Below are 18,606 nucleotides of genomic sequence, written 5' to 3'. Positions count from 1 at the left end.
CCCTGCTTATAGTGACAGCTTGTTGCATTATTTCCACTGCTTGGTAAAGCATTAAAGCTGACCCCTCAATATTTTGGTAGTCTGTTGTGTTTTCACTAAAACCTATATATGGGCAATGTTTCCCATACAGCTGCTTACCAATTATTCAGACTGCTTCGCGGCACCACCACTGATCCCATAGACTTAATGTATAAGGACGACTGAAATTTCGGGCACCTTACAGCGCGACATTGATAATTTGGACTCCACCTGCGCAAGTCGAGCAGAAGTAGCAATATTTTGGCCTTGGTACAATGCCGGCATTGCTGTAGCATGGTTGTTCACCAGGTTGCTGGCACCTCCTTGAAACCAAAACTAACATAGCCTAGTCAATCAAGCACTGACCGCACCCAAACTGCGAATCAAGCCAAGCTCGCAAGCTTCGTTGTAAAGCTGCATTGTCGTTTAGGTTCCGCCATTGTTCGTACCACACATCCAGCATTTGTTCATTCACAAGTTACAGTGAAACGACAGTGTGTGCCTGGCAGGAACACTGCATAACTGTGCACTAACCAATATTATGTAACCACCAAATTGAAATTTCAGTATCTTGACGCGGGCCGCACTGCTACCAACAAAGAAATAAATGCGATGCCACAGTGTAACTGTTACCTAAAATATGCACTACGAAGTTTATTTGAGCGCAGCTCTTGCCCAATCTTGCGTTGAGCGTTGACATGCCTCGGCGTTGTGCCTCGTAACTGAGCAAACGAGCCCATTGAAAGATGAAAGCGAACATGGAGCGCAGCTGGGGGTGAAAAAAGTAACCTTTGCTCTCGCCCTCATGAGAGCATAAACAACTGAAAAGGAAAGCAGACGAGGAGGCTACAGTGAAAACATGAGGCAGAGAGCAGAAGAGGAGCAGAGGAGAGATGGCCTGCACATGCGCTAAGTTGCCGGCGGCCATGACATCCGCAGCCGCGTGGCCACTTTATCTGTGCTTCCGGGGGGGGGGGGGGGTGGCAGGATGGTGTGAGGTGGGGACGGCTACGCTCATCCGCGGTGTAAGCTTCTGAACTCAGTCTGCGGTACCAGCATGTGTCACTGGGATCACTGCTCCTGCAAGGGGCGATGGCGAGCGGCTACGAGTAAGGTCCCTTGGGTGTTGTCACCACTGACATTTGTGTGCAGCACGACTTCCCCGCGACCAAGGGCCTGTTCAGGCGGGATGGCTTGCCTGGCGGCCCGCGCCGCCTATGAGGCGGAGCATCTAGTATTTTTGTGGCACATGTGTCGCCATCTCTTGGCACCAAACGTCCTTCCTCAACGCGCGAGCGTCGTCACCGCGCCACCGTCATCTGGCCAACCGCTCTCGCTTGCTAACCACTTGTGAAGAATGATCAGCTCGGACGAAGGAGGCGAAATAGTTGGCATTCTATTCGCCCCTTCTTTAGCAGCTTTTCAAGATGTGCAACAGAAAGCTCGAAGGAAGGCAGCCCGCCAATGCTGCTGGTGGGTTCGCCCTGCCTTGCAAGAAGGAGAGAGAATGGGTCATGCCAGTGCTTTGATTCTTGTATTCAGTGTCCTTGTATATGTTGTGTCTGTTGTCATATAGCATCAGGCAACATTTGATTGTGTGGATCAAAAGTGCAGCGCAAAATCCAGCTGTCTCGGTGGATGCCATTTTGAGCCGGCTTGTCTCCTCGAGCCCTGATTGGCTGCGGGAAAGCTGGAAGCTCCGGCGGGGCGAAAAAAATCGGTCCGAGAACGATCGGGCTGCCCACTTTGCCCGCCCCGCCTTCGGTGTGAATGCGCCCTTAGGGAGTATCGTAATCGTTGGTAAATTTTTTTTTTCTCGTTTTTTCCACAGCAGTGAAAAATTGCACCTCTCTCACATGAGCATGTGACTTGTTTGACTTTTCCCGATGCATTTGTATGCGTTTCTACAACAATCTCCTACTGGGAAAAACTGGCACTGCTTCTTTGAAATGGGATACCTATTGTGCCGCACTATTTTTTTCGCATGGCTTCACCTACTAAGTGCACAGCGGCATTGTACCAGTATGCTTCCTGTATCGTACGCACGTCTTTGCCGGCACATGCAGCACCTAACTTGTCAGCTTTCTCTGTGCCTGCGCTGCTTCCAGCCGTGTGCACATGCAGCCCTTACCGCATTTATTCGAATCTAGGCTTTTTTTTTTTTTTTTTTCAAATAATCATATTCTAAACTCTAGGGTCGGCTTAGATTCGAGGATTTTAAAAAACGTGCCAGTTTTTCATTGAAACTGCTAAATATGGTGCATAGCTAGCGCCATCTAGAAAAGTCAGTATCGCAGCCGCTACTAGCCGTGCAACTAGCCAACCGTACACAAGCGAGGTTGCCATTTTGACCTGTGTCATGTCGGCCGTATTGGTGTGCGGCGTGGTGTTATTGCAATGGCACCAAGCAGGAGATGCCACTACAGTGCGGCTTTCAAGCGAAAAGTTGTGATAGCCGCAGAGGCATCGTCGAACCTTCAAGCCGGGCGGGACTTCAGCGTCGACGAGAAAAATGTCCGTCGTTGGAGGGGACAACGACTGCAGCTTTTTGCCGGCGCAACGATACGCACTGCAACAAGGATGGCATTTAGCGGACCAAAGAAAGGCCATCACCACGAAGTGGAGCCCTGCAGGGGCAACTGCGTGAGCAGGCGTTTGGTGTGTTGCAACACTACGTACCCGAGCAGACGAGGGTTCGCCCCTCCCGCGTGTAGCCGTGCGCGGCTTAGCCGTATCTGGGGAAAGGGGGATCCTGGGGGTTGAGCTGATGCTAGGTGTTTGGACCTTTATGGCCCCCCGGCGGAGGCAACACACCTCTTCGGCCTCGGCTTCACATAGACGGCACCTCCGGACTGACCCACCTGGAGGAAATTGGCAGTCGCCTTTTCCTGTCCTCTCCAATCTTCATCTTTCTCTCCCACTTTTTCATCTTTCCTGTCTTCACTTCTTGTTACTTCCGAATTTCCTAGCAGCAAGGGTTAACCATGTGTAATATATCCAGCCTTGGGTATATATATTAGGTTATAGCGGCGATGCATGGCTGGCGTCTGCAGGCATTCTTCCAACCTTGTAGCGTCCCCTTGTTGGGTTCGATGGTGGGTGGCTACCATCACTGCCGAATTTTCCACGTCTATATGGCAAATGACTTTTTTATGCTACCTGATCGCTCCCTTTCTTCATGCAAACAAAGCAATCTTTTCCAAAGTGCCACGTTGTACATAGTCAGTACGATAAGAAAACAGTCAGAATGATTCTTTAAAACTGATGGTAGCACTAAAAAGGTCGGACACACGATGAAAAGACAACACGACAACGAGGAAACGCTACTGACAACTGGTTTATTTTTCGAAAAAGTTCTATATTTAAAAGTCGCAACACATGCGCACAGCCGAACTGCACCAGCCTTCTTTATCGCAATATCGAAAACATGCAAGCGAAGTGAAATGATAAAACACCCGAGCAGCAAGAAGTGAACACATGACCAATTGAAGAAAAGCCATACCATTACGGTTTTTCAAATTTCCCCAGAAGTGTGCGCTCAGCCGAGTACAAATTTATTGAAGCATCGCTGATGCACAAACCCGCCTTTTTTTTGTATGTGGAAAGCTTCCAGCAAAACTCTAGCTTTAGCGCTTGCAATTCTGCCCAGAACCTTTGCTTCTTTAAACCGTGGCACGCACTCGCAAACCATCACATGCGAAACTAAATTCACAAGTTTGTCTTGTTTTGTTAAGTTTTGAGAGTGTTGAAAGAATGCATCACCAACTAGCCCAGCACCAAGTTTTATTGAAGTCAGAATGATCTCACCATTTGTTGTAGCGAAATCTCTCACGGAAGCAATTGGTCCAGGCTACAAAGTAACGATGATGGGGAGTGGCGATCTTCTTCTTGAACTTCGGGACAAAGTACAGTATGACAAACTCTCGAAAATTGTAGCATTTGGGGAAATTCCCGTCTCAGTGGGCGCATACAGGTCAATGAACACCGTGCGCAGAGTCGTCTCGGAAGATGACCTTCTCGAACTGAGTGAAAGCGAACTGCTTGAAGGATGGCAAGACCAGAACGTAGTGAAAGTACAAAGGATAACATTGAGGCGAGATGACAAGCAAATACCTACCAAACACATAATCATTACTTTCGGAACTTGCAACCTACCTGAAACAATAGAAACCGGTTACTGTAAGCTTCGCGTCAGGCCATACATCCCAAATCCGCGTCGATGCTTCAAGTGTCAGCGCTTTGGGTATGGGTCGCCGAACTGCAGAGGACGTGCTACTTGTGCTAAGTGTAGTTCTGCTGAACATGCTTCTTACATCTGTACTTCACCAAACCACTGTGCCAACTGTGAAGGAGATCACCCCGCCTACTCGCGATCTTGCCTCTCATGGAAAAAAGGAGAAACAAATTATAGAACTGAAAGTAAAACTCAACCTATCTTTTCCAGAGGCACGTAAGCGTTTCATACTACACAATCAGCCCAGTCCTTTCTACACCGATGTGGCGAGCCGGGGGGCAGTGCTACATCATATGGCAGCCGCCCAAGTCACACGGAGTGTGACGGCGGTCACGCCATCAGCCCCCCAGGCTGGAATAGCCAGCGCTGTTCCAGCCCTCGCAAAGCAGGACCAGCAGACCCTCGGGCCTGTTGGACCCAGGGCCACTGCCCGAGCAGATCAGCCTAACACTTCCGCGAAAGTGCCCGCCGCGCGGGTAGTATCCACCGCCTCAGACAAAGTGATGGATACGAGCACAACTCCAGCGTCTCAGACGCCCAAGGAACGGCACAGCTCCCTCGAGCGCGCCAAGAAGAAAGAGAGATCTCGTATCATGGGGCCTGGAAAGGTCTCGTGAGGTAGTCTAATGTATATCTCTTAGACACACAGCCCAAAACACATACAATATGGACACACAGATATTACAGTGGAATGTCAGGGGTTTACTCCACAACCTAGATGACATTAAGGAACTTTTACATAGGTACACTCCAAAGGTAACGTGTTTCCAAGAAATACATCTTAAACCTTCACAAACAAACTTTCTCCGCCAGTATGCCGTTTTCCGAAAAGGCCGCAACAAGGCTCTTGCCTCGTCGGGCGGTGTGGCAGTAATAGTTGATAAGAGTGTTGCTTGCCGTCAATTACAGCTTAAAACGCCCCTAGAGGCAGTTGCTGTCAGAGCAGTGCTTTTTAGTAAGCTGCTGACAATTGCAGCTTTATACATTCCTCCCAACTGTCAATTCTCCAAAACTGAATTTGAAAGCTTTATTTTCGCAACTCCCGGAACCTTAGATTGTCGTTAAAAATCTGAATGCTCATCATACCTTGTGGGGCGACTCTCGATGTGATGCCAGAGGGCATCTGATTGAAAACTTCCTCCTAAGTACAGGTGCATGTTTGCTAAATAAGGAGCCAACTTTTTACAACGTTGCAAACAAGACATTTTCACCTATAGATTTAGCCATTGTTTCAAGTACAGTCGTGCCATACTTAGAGTGGAAAGTACATAAGAATTCATACGGTAGTGATCATTTCCCGTTTGTTTTAAAATTAAGGAAACGGGACGAGTGTTCTCCACATGCGCCTCAGTGGAAAGCTGACTCAGCAAACTGGCAGCGATACAGAGAGCTGACATATATGACCTGGCATGATATTCGTGCGCTTACTATTGACGATGCAGTGTCACATCTAACCGCATTTATTGTCGACGTGGCGTCAATATGTATCCCGCAAACAAATGCATCGCCCATTAAATGACGTGTTCCCTTGTGGAATGATGAATGTAAGGAAGCACGAAAGAAATATAATAAGGCTTGAAATCAGCTCCACGGCTCTCCGACTACCGAAAACCTTATCAGCTTTAAGAAAATAAAATGAGAAGTTCGAAGAACGCGCCACCGTGCCAAAAGGGACATTTGGCAAGGATACATTTCCAGCATTAATTCTTATAGAGACGAAAGAAAAGCCTGGAACAGGGTAAACAAAATAAAAGGCTGCGAAACTCCATCCTCTACCATTAGTAAACATGCAAGGAGATACCCTTGAGGACCAGGCTGATTGTCTAGGAGCACATTTCGAGCACGTTTCCTGTACGTCTCATTGCACAGATACATTCCTAAAATACCTGCGACAACCAGAGCAGCTGACTCTGTTTATTTATTTATTTTATTTATTTATTTACCCACAGCGCCACAGTGGCATTACAGTAGGAGGGGGGGGGGTACAAAAAAAGATATTACACGTGCAGTCACAATGACAATGGAACCACTTCATTGTCAGTAATATTAACAAGAAATGAAGATAAAGCATCCCATTCTCGAACAGTATGAGGAAAAAACAACATGTTGAACATATCAGTTCTTGACCTGAATTGATGCACGTTATGGTTATGATCAACCTGCTCGGATCTGTAGTGTGGGTGAAAAATGTACTTTTCCCTAGGAATAGCAATCTTATCGTAATATATGTTATGAAAAAATTTAAGCCTTAGCTTTCTTCTTCTTACTTCAAGGGGTTCCCATTGTAATTCCTGTTTTATGCCAGACACACCAATGTATCTACTATAATTCCCAGAAACATAGCGGGCTGCTAAGTTCTGGATTCTTTCTAATTTTTGTCCGTCGGTTTTTGTTGGCGGGTCCCATACAGTACGAGCATATTCCAACGCGGACCTAATATACGTTTTAAATAGTAAATCCCTAGAGTCTGGCGGAAACATTCTCGTCTTACGGCGCAAAAAACCCAACATTTTGCAAGCTTTCCCAGCAACATAATCAACATGTCGATGCCAACATAGTTTAGAGGTGATGTACACACCTAAGTACTTATATTCGAGAACAGTTTCCAATAAGTGGCCGTTTATGCTATAGACGTAATTAGGTACTTTCTTTTTCCTCGTGAAACACATGTGCACTGTTTTTTTGCAAATTTATATTCATGTGCCACTGTTCGCACCACCGGTGCAATGTATTGAGGTCTTCCTGCAAAGCAAGTGAATCCTGGGAATTTTTCACTTCTCTGTAGACTACACAGTCATCAGCGAAGAGTCACATGTGGGAAGTAATATTCCCTGATATGTCATTAATGAACACAAGAAAAAGTAACGGTCCCAAAACTGACCCCTGTGGGACGCCTGACGTGACGGAAGTTACATTTGATTTGGCTCCGTTTATTGTGACATACTGACCCACCTTAAACTTAAATATTCCCTAATCCATTCAACAACCTTCTCATTCACATTTAAACAGCGCAGCTTGTGGACTAAGAGACCATGATCTACTATGTCAAAAGCCTTTTTAAAATCAATGACAATGATGCTACAACGATCCAAAGCTTCGCGTACCTCATGAAGAAACTCGGTTAGTTGTGTAACGCAGGATGTCCTCTTCCGGAAGCCGTGCTGATTTGGACTTAGTAAGGGATCGAGATTATTCATTATGTTCGTATATAGGATGTGCTCTAGAGTTTTACAGACATTACTTATTAAGGATATAGGACAGTAATTTGAGACCAATTCCCTGGGCCCGGTCTTATGAATAGGGACCACGCAGGCAACCTTCTAATCTGTAGGAAGAGAACTAGTGAGCAAAGATTTCTTGAATAGGAGAGCTAAAAAAGGAGATACAGATTCGGCACACAACTTTAAAAGGCCATTGGACAAACCATCAGGGCCTCCAGCTTTGGACACATCTAGTCGTTGAAGTAATGCAGTAGTTCCCCTTTCATCTATTTCTATGGGCGCCATAGGATTAAGCTGAACTGGCTGATAAGAGATGTCACAAGTTGTGCTGGGACGAAATACCGAGCTGAAAAATTCATTAAAGGAGTTTGCCTTTTGAAGACTGCCATCTATCATGTGGCCATTGTGCGCTATGGTTGGAATGCCTACATTGTCTTTACCATTGCGTTTGACGTATTGCCAAAATTCTTTTGGGTTCTTTTGGAACCTTGACGAGAAGGAGTCAAGGAAGCCCTTTTTAGCTTTTGCAACAGCCATCTGTAGAGCATTGTTAGCTGCCTCCAAGTTTGTTTTCGTCAAGGAGTTTCGATTCTTTTTATATCTTTTAAATGCTCTTTGGCATTTGCTATGAAGGCTTCGTAAATCAGCATTGAACCATGACTTATTCATCCAACGCCTTGGTGACTGCACCCATGAAAGAACAAACCTTTCCTGTAAATCTAACATTTTGTTTTTGAAAATAAGCCACAGATCATTAACACTGCAAGTTTCTGACAAGGCCTCGTAAAGTGGAAAGTAAGCTTTTAACGCTAAGTCTATTTCTGCAGTATTAGCTTTCGAGTATTTATATATCTTTCTTGCTGCATTCGATTTTGCCTTTTCATAAGACACCTGCATTTGACACAAAACTGATTCATGATCACTGATTCCTGGCAGGACTAAAGTGGACGAAACCCAAGCTGGCTGATTTGTCCGTGCTAAATCTATTATATTGGTTAGTCGAGTTGCTTGGGTCACCATCTGGGGGGTCAATGCGAAATCATGCATGATGTTTACGAATTCTTTTCCTGCACCAGAGGCAGCTCTGCACGAGCTAGATTGTTGATTGAAACAGAGCTCTGGTAAGTTGAAGTCTCCTCCTATCACAAGGCACTCTGCTTGTATCATTTCTACTGTTTTGTACAATTCTTCCGTCTGTAAAGAAGCAGTCGTAATCCCAATTCTCAAAGAGGGCAAGGACCCTTCCTCACCGAACAGTTATAGGCCTATAGCTCTGACAAGTTGTCTGGGCAAACTATTTGAGAAAATGATTAACCGTCGCCTCATCCATTTTCTTGAAATCAGCAAGACACTCAATCCCTTACAGTGCGGTTTTATGGAGGGTAGATCCACAAGCGATCACCTTGTCCGTATCGAGACAAATATCCGTGATGCCTTTGTCCACAAACAGTTTTTCTTGTCAGTATATTTAGGTATGGAGAAGGCATACGACACAACCTAGCACTTTGGAATCCTGCGTGATCTGCCTGAAATGGGAGTTCGAGGCAACTTGCTGAACGTGATACAGAGTTACCTCTCCAATCGCATGTTCCATGTTAGAGTTGGTAACGTTCTGTCTCGTCCATTTACGCAAGAGGCTGGTGTTCCACAAGGTGGTGTGCTGAGTTGCACTGTTTTTATTGTCAAAATGAACTCGATGCAGACTGTCATACCAAGTACTATGTTTTATTCTGTATATGTGGATGACATCTAGATAGGTTTCAAGTCATGTAATCTAAGTATCTGCGAGCGACAAGAATAGCTTTACATAAATAAATTGTCTAAGTGGGCAGATGAAAACGGTTTTAAGCTAAACCCTCTAAAAAGTACATGCGTTCTGTTCTCTAACAAGAGAGGCATACTGGCGGACCCCGCAATAGATCTAAATGGACAATGGCTATCTGTGGGCCATGAACACAAATTTCTAGTGATCCTTTTAGACAGTAAGCTAACTTTTGTACCACACCTGAAGTATCTTAAGGCAAAGTGCCTCAAAACTATGAACCTTCTGGAGCTCTGGTCACGCACATATTGGGGAAGCGACAGGAGATGCCTTTTAAAGCTGTACAAAAGTCTAATATTAACACGGCTTGACTACGGAGCAATAGCCTACAATTCTGCTGACCCTAGTGCTCTGAAAATGCTATATCCTATTCACAACTTAGACATCCGCCTTGCTGCAGGTGCCTTTAGGACTAGACCTGTGCAAAGCCTCTCCTTAGAATCTAGCGAATGGTCATTGCACTACCAAAGGACAAATTCAACTTTCTCCTATGCCCTGAAAGTTAACTCAAATATTAAACATCCTTGTCATTCTACTATTTGCAACTTGACCACTGCTAGGCTGTTTCGTAACTGCCCAGCCACTAGGCCTCCTCTGTCCCTCTGGTTGGAAGCACACTCAGAAAAAACAGGGGTCCCTCTTTTACGCAATGTCCTAATGGCTCCTACACGGCTTCCACCACCTTGGGAGTGGCAGACTATCCAATATGACATCTCTTTCTTAGAAATATTGAAACGAGCCCCTGAGGTACACATATATTCGAATTTTCTGAAACTTAAAAGGAGAAGTACTCCTGTGATGAATTTTACACAGATGCTTCGAAGTGTCCAGCTGGTGTTGCTTACAAAGCTCTGGGACCCTCATTTTCAACATCTGGAGCATTAAATCCACACACCAGTATCTTTACGGCGGAAGCATACGCTATACTTAAGGCTATTGAACATGTAAAGCTCACAAAAATAGCTAAGGCTTGTCTTCACAAACTCATTAAGTGTAGTGAGAGCCCTAATTAGCCTACAAAAACACAAGAACTCTGTTTTGAATGAACTATTTGCATTGTTGTGCTCTGCAAATATGTGCAACCAAGTAATCATCTTATGCAGAGTACCCGGCCACAGGGGTATAGAAGGCAACGTGGCTGCTGACGAAATGGCTACGTCAGTGAGTTTTAGCGACAAAGATGGAAATACCCCCATCCCTGCCACAGACCTAAAGCCTTTTCTGCGCCGTAAATTGAGGAATAAGTGTCAAGGCGAGTGGGATACACAAGCAATGAGTAAGCTTCATATTGTAAAACCAAAACTGGGGAACTGGATAAGTGGAAAAACAGCACGTTACAAGGAAGTACTTCTTTGCCATTTGAGGATAGGCCACACATAAGGTACTCACTTATCTCTTGACTGGGGGCGATCTTCCAACTTGTATTAATGGCAGCAATAGTCTCACAGTCCTCCATGTACTTATTCAGTGCCCTGCAATGGAAACAGAGAGGAAAAAGTATATTTCCCTTCTGCATATCGCGAGAATATGCCCCTTCATCCTGCATTTTTTCTTAGCGATGAACCGCTTTTTAATTTGCAAACAGTCTTAGGTTTTTTAGCCACAACCTACACCCTGAAAATCATTTGCTCAGGTAATTTTAGTACATGACTAACAGCCCTGCATTCAAGGGCTCTCTTGAAACTCTGGTGACAGTGTTATGTTTTTATTGCATCACGTTTTAATGAAAACCCATTGCCATAGCCCACATCACTACCTAGTCAGCATCATTATTTTAGCACCTATATATTCTATGCCACTTACAGCGACAGGTTTTAGGCCCTCTTACATCCATGTCACATCTACCATGAGGAATTCATTGTGCACACCATCCCCAATATATCGTCAACATTACCACTTGTCATGGCGCTCTTTGGCCAAACCTGGCCCTTGTGCCATAAAACACCACACATCATCAGTGGGGAAGTAGAGAGGAGGGAGCAGAAGAGGCAGTTCTCATACAAGGGATGTGGGGGGTGGAGGTGACTTGAGAAGGCAACCCCGCAGGGGCGTCTGCATCAGCAGGCGTTTGGTCTGTTGCGACACCACGTACCCGAGCACACAAGGGTTGGACCCTCCCGCGTGTAGCTGTGCGCGGCTTAGCCGTGTCTGGGGAAAGGGGATCCTGGGGGTTGAGCCGATGCTGGGTGTTTGGACCTTTAAGGCCCCCCGGCGGAGGCAACGCACTCCTTTGGCCTCTGCTTCACACAGACGGCACCCCCAGACTGACCCATCTGGGGTAAATCGGCAGTCGCCTTTTCCTGTCCCCCGCTTCAATCTTTTTCTATCTCTCTCACTTTCAATCTTTCCTGTCTTCTACTCACTTACTCTTACTTCTGTATTTCCGGGCGGCAAGGGTTAACTGTGTGTCATATATTCAACCTTGGGTATATACATTAGGTTATAGTGGCGGTGTATAGCTGGCGTCTGCAGGTTTCTTGGAACCTGGAGCGTCTCCTTGTTGGGCGCACTGGTGGGTGGCTACCACCGCTGCCGAATTTTCAAACCATCCAATGGCAGAATCGTTCCCGCGACTTTCAGATCCGTCTCTGAAAAGAGGTCGCACCGAAGCAACTTTCCAGTTCTTTTTAAAACCAACCAAAGACTCATTTCCAAAATACTACGTTCTTCACAGTGAAGGCAACACACCCGTCAGAAAACTGTCTCCATTCATAGTTGCGAAATGCCTAGCAAACACAATTGGACCTGGTTACAAAGCCTCAAAGATGGCTAACGGAGACTTCCTCCTTGAACTGACCAAGAAAGATCAACTAGAAAAGCTCACCGATCTCACCAATATTGGTGACATCAAAGTAACAATCTCTCCACACCGCTCACTCAACACTAGCAGGGAAGTTATATCAGGAGAAGACTTCCTGAACCTCAGCGACGAAGAGCTCCTCGAAGGATTTCAGGAGCCAAACGTAATTAAGGTTCAGAGAATCACACTACGACGAAATGACTAACAGATCCCGACGAAACATGTGATTTTGACATTTGGTAGTAGCATTGTGCCTAGTTCACTCGACGCAGGATATCTGAAAATCAACGTCAGACCATACATACCCAACCCGAGGCGGTGTTGCAAGTGCCAGAGGTTCAGGCATGCATCTCAATCATGCAGAGGCAAAGAAACATGCGCAAAGTGTAGTGCCATCGACCATCCATCTGACAACTGCAATGCTCCTGCACAATGTGTCAATTGCAAGGGCTATCATCCTGCTTACTCGCGGAGCTGCCCTTGCTGGAAAAGAGAAAAATAAATAATCGCAATCACAGTAAAGGAAAAGATTTCATTCTACGAAGCGAGGAAAAGGCTAGGGCACTTACCTCGAGCAAGCTATGCCAGTGTGACGCAGCAGGGGGCAGTGCCACACCAGTTTCAGGAGTCTACAGGGTCCACGTCTGGTACTTCTGTAGAAACTCCAACTGCCCCCTTGGTGGCTGCAGCAAGTGCTGCTCCATCATCATCGAAGGTGGGCCTGCAGACCTCGGTTTCGCAGGCCCCAAGCTCAACTGAACTCCACAGCCTGGCTGGGATGCAAGTTTCAGCGCCTAGTTCACGATCCTCCAGCACCTCAGAGAAGGTCATGGAGGTCGATCAAAGAACCCCGGTGTCATAGACGCCAAGAGATCAGCGCTCTCAGGAGCACGCTAGCAGGAAAAAATTCCTGTAACTACTCTGAGAAAGGGACCGGTAACCTAAATGGTTACCGCCCTTGTATACATATCCATCTATCTTTACCATGTGCTCTTTTTTTTTTTTATTGCGATAAAGACTTGCCCTTAAGGCATAATGCTTGATGCGTATATGTGTATTATATGTGTGCTGTGAGGCCTGTGTTGTGTATGAATTGAAGCAGTGTTTTGTGGTATCTGTTGTCATGTACCCAGCGGTCATAGCTGGTTGTCACACTGTAGCGGAGGCCGGCTTGCAGTAGGAGACGCGAGCGTTCCGATTTTAAACCAGTACATGTCCATATTAGGTGGTATGCATCTGCTTCCATCACAGGAATGGAGCAGTATGGACACGTAGCTCCCAGTGGTAAATGCGACCAGTTCCACCTTGAGATAACAGCCGGTGTAAGGGCCACCCCAGCCCGAAGCCTCCTAAGCACAACTTCCTCTGCCCTAGTAAGGTGTAGGGGGAGGAAGCAGACACACGGTGGGATAAGAGCGCGTGTGTCCTGCCGGAGAAAGTTTTTACGGGCTCGGATCTTCCTTGAAATGGCTACACAAATAATTTAGTGGAATGCCAGGGGCCTATTTCGCAATCTGGATGATATCAAATATCTACTAGAGGAATATCAGCCACGACTGTTCTGTGTTCAAGAAACACATTTAAAGTGGACACATGAGAACTTCTTAAAACAATACATAGTTTTCCGTAAAGACAGAAATAATGGTAATTCTTCTTCAGGTGGTGTGGCAGTCATAGCCCAAAAGTCAGTAGCATGCCAGCATGTATCACTCCAGACTTCATTTGAAGCATTGGCTGTTCGGGCTATATTGTTCAACCAACTTATACCTAGTTGCTCCATATATATACCATCTGATGAACGGTTTGACATTGCAGAATTTGAAAAGCTGATTGACCAGCTTCCTGAACCCTATACAGGGATTGGAGATTTTAATGCTCACAGCCCATTTTGGGGTGACTCAAGATGTGATGCGAGATGACGGGCAATAGAAAAGTTCCCTCTTTCATCTGGAGCCTGTCTTTAACAAGACAGAGCCAAATTTTTACAGTACTACACACAACACGTATTCGTGTATAGACTTAGCCATAGGGTCAGCATCACTTCTTCCGTACCTGGAATGGAGAGTTATTAGTAATCCATATGGGAGCGATCACTTCCCAACACTCCTTGAAACAACAAAGTGGCACGATGGACCAGCTTACCTCCAAAAATGGAGACTTCATAGTGCTGACTGCTCGAAATTCAGAAACATAAGTAAACTGTGCCTGGAAGAAGTGGACCACCTAGGTGTAGAGGAACTGGCCAGCTACATCACTGACCACATCCTCTGTTCTGCTCGAAGCTGCATACCTCAGTCCTGCACAGATAAAGTAAATCCAAAACGTGGTGGAACAAAGACTGTGAAATTGCAAAGAAACGCCAGAACAAAGCATGGAGCAGATTTTCACGCTACCCAACAGCAGAACATCTAATCAATTTTAAGTGGTGCAAAGCAAATGGCCGCCGAATATCCAAAAGAGAAAGCTGGACACACTACGTATTATCAATAAACTCATACATTGATGTTAGCAAAGTATACAACAGGGTACGTAAACTAAAAGGACAACGTCCTAATCCTTTTCCTCTCGTCACTGGCTCTGGTGATAAAATACAGGATCAAGCGAACACTTGGCGAGCACTTTGAGAGGGTATGAAGCTCAGAAAATTATTCCGAAAACTTCTTACTCCATAAAAGAATAGCTGAAAATATTCCTCTACGTCCAAACAAGTCATCAGAAGGATACAACGAACCACTAACATTTCATGAACTCAAGCTTGTCCTAGGCTCTTGTGGCAGCTCGGCTCCAGGTGCTGACAGAATAGCATATAAAATAATAAAGAATCTGCCTTATGAGACCCTTAACTGCATCTTAGGTCTTTACAATAAGATCTTCGCAACTGGTCATATACCATCATCCTGGAAAGAGGCAATAGTCCTACCATTACTCAAACACGGCAAAGACCCTTGCTTAGTTAACAGTTACAGACCAATTGCACTCACTAGCTGCTTACTTAAGGTATTTGAAAAAATTATTAACCATCGCCTTGTGTTCTTTTTGGAATATAATGGTATATTGGACCCTCGCCAATCTGGCTTCTGAAGAGCGAGGTCTACATCCGATAATCTTGTTCTCCTTGAATCATATATATACGTGATGCATTTGTGCATAGCCAATACTGTCTATCTGTATTCTTTGATTGAGAAGGCATATGATACTGCCTGGCGATACGGTATTCTGCAAGACCTGTCGTCCTACGGAATTTCTGGTAGTACTATACTGAACATGTTGCAAAATTACTTATGTGAAAGAACGTTCCGCGTAAGAATTGGCAATGTACTATCGCGCACTTTTATCCTAGAAAATGGTGTACCACAGGGAGGAGTGCTAAGTTGCATACTTTTTATAATCAAAACGAACTTTCTCCGCTCTGTTATACCATCCATGGTGTCTTATTCTGTCTATGTGGACGATATCCAAATCAGCTTTAAATCTTGCAACCTGTCCATATATGAACGCCAGATACAGTTGAGTGTTAATTGGCTCACGAAATGGGCAGATGAAAACGGGTTTAGATTCAATGCAGAAAATACTTCCTGTGGGCTGTTTTCCAGATGTAGAGGGGTATGTCCTGACCCTTGCATTACGACGCATGGGATAAGCCTGGTAAATAGAAAAGAACAAAAATTTCTGGGTTTAATCTTTGATAGTAAGCTAACCTTCATGCAGCGTATAAAACAGCTGAAGCTTAAATGTCTTAAAACCATGAACCTTTTAAAGATTTTATCTCACCAGTCGTGGGGAACAGATAGGTATTGCCTGCTATCTCTTTTTAAAAGCCTTGTGTTGTCACGCATAGACTATGGATGTATAGTTTACCAGTCGGCTTCAAAGACAACACTTAAGCTACTCAATCCTGTCTATCACTTAGGTATCCGCCTAGCACTTGGTGCCTTTTGTACGAGCCCCATCCAAAGTCTATATGCAGAATAGGATCAGTGGCCGCTGGATTGTCAGCATACATATCTGGGAGTCACCTATGCAATAAGGACCATGTCGCTAAAACAACATCCATGCAAAGCACTCATAAGTGGTCAGTCCACAAATCAGTTGTATTTAAACAGGCCTTCACACACCCCGCCATTCCCGTTGCAGTAAAATCTGCTGCGGAAAAACTCGGGAGTAGTTTTCACAGACCTGCAGGAAAGCGATAATGCTGAACCCATCCCACCTTGGGTGCAATGTACAGTTACCTGTGACTTGTCCTTTACAGAACTTAACAAAAAAAGTTGTCCAAGTGCCCTCATCCAGCAACATTTTTTGGCTCTTGAAGACAAGTATATATCTATGGCATTTTTCACTGATGCTTCAAAGTCTGCAACTTCGGTATCATGTGCAGCCAATGACCCAAACTTCTCCAACTCTAAAACCTTGCATAGTCATAGCAGCATCTTTACAGCGGAAGCGTATGGTATCCTGGTCACTGTTGAATACATAGTACAACAGAAGATACAAAAGTCCATAATATACACAGATTCCTTAAGCGTTGTCATAGCCCTGTCCTGTAGCAAAGCAAGCCAAAACCCTGTAATCAACCAGCTCCTTAAACACATTCACGCAGCATATAAACAAAACCTTGCTCTTGTTGTATGCTGGGTGCCAGGCCACTCTGGAATCGCAGGCAATGAAATGGTGGACAAAAATACTGGACAAGCGACTCATCGGGATACAATTGATGTAAGCTTGAGTACCTGGCGTAGATGTGAAACCTGCGGTACGAAAGGCGCTCCATAATCATTGGCAAACTGAGTGGGACAAGGAAGTTGAAAATAAGCTGCACCTGCTTAAACCAGAGTTAACCAAATCTTTTCCACTGAAGCTTGATAGACACACCAAAGTCACCCTGGCACGACTCAGAATAGGACACACTTATGGCACACACAAATACCTCTTGACGGCAACTGACCCACTGACGTGCACACGCTGCGGTGAGAACCTAACCGTCCTGCATGTCCTCATTCATTGTCCTGAACTTCACCGAGACCGATTGGCTCATTTTAGGGATTTCTACTCACACCATATACCCCCCCCCCATCCCTTGATGTTGTTATCAGAGGATGCACTTTTTAACATTAACCCTTTGAGGGTCGAATTATTTTGAAAAAAACTTTCCCAGGTGGTCAAATTACTTTATTGCGGGTCTTGAATGTACAAAATGTATAAAGTCGGGAATAAATAGTAAAAAATAATTAGGAACAGTATTTTGGTGTCGGCATCACTCAGAACTGCAAAATTTTCAATAGTATTTCCCAGCGTGGTACTCCTTGAAACACGGTTCTACGCACAGCGCCTTATCGCAATCTGCACACCTAAAATGCGTGTCTGTTCTCTTGGAGCGAGGAGTTGTGTTGGCGCACACGACATCTCTGCGTGCGGCTGCCTTGGGCAGAGGTCTGAGGCACCCTCTCGCGTAAGCGCGTTCCCGCAGAGAGCGAGAATACCTCGTGAGCGGTGGTAATAAACAAGCTAACAGCAGTGCCAATCAAGATAGAAATCAACTTCCGCCGTCCCTGCGACTGCGTGCCGACAAAGAGAAAAACCATGTTTCGCGCGCCTCCGTTGCGATCACGCGGCGGAACCGAAACCGCGAAAGCGCGTTGCCACTGAGAGCGAAAATACCTCGCGAACGGCGCTGATAAACACGCTAAGAGCAGCGACAATCAAGATAGAAATCAACTTCCACCGCCCTGCAAGAGAGTGCCGACAAAGAAAAAATTGACGTTTTGCGTGCCTCCGTTGCGATCACGCGGTGAAACCGAAACCGCCAAAGGGGCGTTGCCGCAGTCTGAGCGACGCGCTGAAGCTAGCAATCAGCTCTGTTTATCTCCCCAAGAAGGTAGCATCAATTTCAAATGCATCTTGTAAGTGCTAAGAGGTGGCAGCACCTCCCGGTGAGCACGGATCGTCATTATGGCGCAAAATTTCAAACGGAGGGTCGGAACCGTACCCGTACGGCGAACCTTGCAGGACAGAAAACCGCCGCCGTACAGGTACGGCGAAAACCTTCAAAGGGTTGAAAGAGTGCTCAATTATCTTGCACAAGTTAACTTTCTCAACATCATCTCATACCATCCTAACCTTCAGATTGTGCCTCACTGGTGAGGCACAATCTGATGCACAAAAGTATGTCTGAGCTCTTGCACTTCTTGCGTAAGCAAGAATTGTACAGCTCGGACAATCCAGAATAATTTAACATGTGTGCCTGTAGCAAATGTATTTAAGTCCTTAAATTTATCTTAGTAATTATTTTAGAATGCATTCACTAGTATTTAAAGATATATCTTACGTGTAGGCCTCTATACAGCCTTTATTTTAAATCATAGTCCTAAACTCACAATTTTACTAAACCATAATGCATGTCCTGGCACTCTTTGGCCTTAGATGCCCCTGCACCAATAAACATTAATCATCAAGACTTGAGAAGGCAAGCAAGCCCTACCACTACATGACAGTGGTTGTGGGGAAACTGGAT

The 18,606-nt window shown here is 45.4% G+C and overlaps 1 protein-coding gene across 2 annotated transcripts in view; it reads left to right on the top strand.

Annotated features, from left to right (window-relative positions):
* SMC3 (structural maintenance of chromosomes 3) overlaps window positions 1-18,606 on the top strand; it is a 463,962-nt gene that overhangs the window by 432,931 nt on the left and 12,425 nt on the right. The window lies entirely within an intron of this gene.

Source organism: Dermacentor variabilis, unplaced genomic scaffold (assembly GCF_050947875.1).
Source record: "Dermacentor variabilis isolate Ectoservices unplaced genomic scaffold, ASM5094787v1 scaffold_12, whole genome shotgun sequence".
Classification (NCBI taxonomy): domain Eukaryota; kingdom Metazoa; phylum Arthropoda; class Arachnida; order Ixodida; family Ixodidae; genus Dermacentor; species Dermacentor variabilis.
The sequence above is the reverse complement of the archived record's forward strand: the minus strand, read 5'-3'. Positions and strand labels throughout refer to the sequence as shown.